Below are 2,290 nucleotides of genomic sequence, written 5' to 3' on the forward strand. Positions count from 1 at the left end.
CTTCTGTTGTTCAAGTAGATTTTAATTGCATGTAGAACCATATCAGATGCTTCTATCTTTATGAACTCAGTAAATAAATTATAAGTAGTAGATTCAAACCCCTGGAAAGTGCAGGGGTGTGAAGTTCTATTCTTCTATAAATAGGGGAACTAATATCAAACACTTATTGTTGTGTTTTGGTTGTAGTCTACAATTAGCCCAAGGTTTTCTTCATTTTCTATATCTAATAGGATTGTAAAATGAGAATTAATGGCCAGAAGATGACTCTGAAACCCTATACAATTGTAAGCATCTCTTCCTGCATGGCGAAAGTTATCTGCTGGGGCAGCTTTGTCCCTCGAGAGATACATGTAGCAATGACTAGACATTTTTTAATTCTCAAAGTTGAATGAGTGCTGCTGGCATTTAGTAGGAGGAGGCAAGGGATGCTAACGCACATTCTGCAATGTACAGGACAGCCTCTTACAACAAAGAATTATTCGGTCCAGTATGTCAGTAGTGTCAAGGTTGAGAAACTCTGCTATATGGCACACCTATTAGGGACAGAGATTATATCTTATTCATATTTATTCCCTAGAGCTCAACACTCACATCCTCCAAAGACTTACCTAATTCCGTCAGTCTGGTTTTAATATTGGGTACATTTTGTGAAACTAAAATTGTTTCCAAATCGACCATTTATGTGAACCACTTATTTGGTAACTTTTAAATAATTAAAGTATAAAATTAACTAGAACAATCACCCTTCTAACAAATAAGACATGGCATCAAACCTTTAACATTTTAATATTTTCTGAATATTGAGGCTACATAAGGCTATTCACAAATAATATATTCTTTTTATAATGAATTCACTGAAATTAACATTTCTCTCTGTAGTCAGTTTATGGTACCTAAATTGCATGACTATTAAGCACACTTTCCAGATCTGGAGGTCAAAGAGTGATGATATCCAGTTTTTCTGTAACTGAATTGGTGAAGAGAGGAAGAGAGATATTTGGTGCTTATACCTTAATATTAATATTTTAATCCTTCCAACTTTAGCTTTGAGCTTAGTATCTTCTTTTTAACTAATTGAGAATTTATGTAGATTGCATTATTATTTGCCAATTGAAGATGCAAACATTTAGGAGATGCTAGCTCCCAGACTGATTGATCCATTCAATCAATTATGTATAAAGTGACCACATGTACAAGGTCTTCTATGGTAGATAAGAATTGAAGAATGAGGAACCTTTTCTCTAGCCAGTGTATGGTCAATCAGAATAGATAAGACATATCTCTATATATCAGTAATATAAAAAACAAAAAGTTTATAAGACAGATGTAAATAAAGATATAGTTCAGAGGAGGGGAGATTATTTCCCACTAGTGGAAGTTTTCCAGGGGGAGGGGAATAAGTCAGGAAGTTTGGGACAATCTTTATAGACAAAGTGCTCAGTGGTCTTTGCAGTTCCTGGCCAATAACAAAAGCACCATTCGTGGGAATGCAAACTGGTGTAGCTACTCTGGAAAACGGTATGGAGGTTCCTTAAAAAATTAAAAATAGAGCTACTCTATGACCCAACAACTGCACTACTAGGTATTTATCCAGAGCATACAAAAATGCTCATTTGAAAGGGCACATGAACCCTGATGTTTACAGTAGTGCTATTAACAGTAGTCAAATTATGGAAAGAGCCCAAATGTCCATTGGCTGATGAATGGATAAAGAAGATGTGGTCTATCTATACAACAGAATATTACTTCGTGATCAAAAAGAATGACATCTTGCCATTTGCAACAAGGTAGATGGAACTAGAGTGTATTATGCAAAACAAAATAAGTCAGTCAGAGAAAGACAAATATATGATTTCACTCATATATGGAATTTAAGAAATGCAACAGATGAACATGGGGAAGGGAAGGAAAAATAAGATAAAAACAGAGATGGGGGCAAACCATAAGAGACTCTTAAATACAGAGAACAAACTGAGGGTTGCTGGAGTGGAGGTGGGTGGGGAGTGGGCTAAGTGGGTGATAGCCATTCATTAAGGAGGGTACTTGTTGGGATGAGTACTGGGTATTAAAGTAAGTGATGAATCACTGGGTTCTACTCCTGAAACCAGTAGTACACTATATATTAACTAACTTGAATTTAAATGAGTAAGTAAATAATTATAATGTGTGGAACTTCTTAGAGCCTTTAATATTGTAAGTGAACCTCAAAAGAAGATTATGCAATACATCTCAAACTTCTTAGTACATGTGTCACTTTATTTATTTGTCAGGATTAGAATTCCATTAAGAT

Source organism: Crocuta crocuta, unplaced genomic scaffold, assembly GCF_008692635.1.
Source record: "Crocuta crocuta isolate KB4526 unplaced genomic scaffold, BGI_CrCroc_1.0 scaffold222, whole genome shotgun sequence".
Classification (NCBI taxonomy): domain Eukaryota; kingdom Metazoa; phylum Chordata; class Mammalia; order Carnivora; family Hyaenidae; genus Crocuta; species Crocuta crocuta.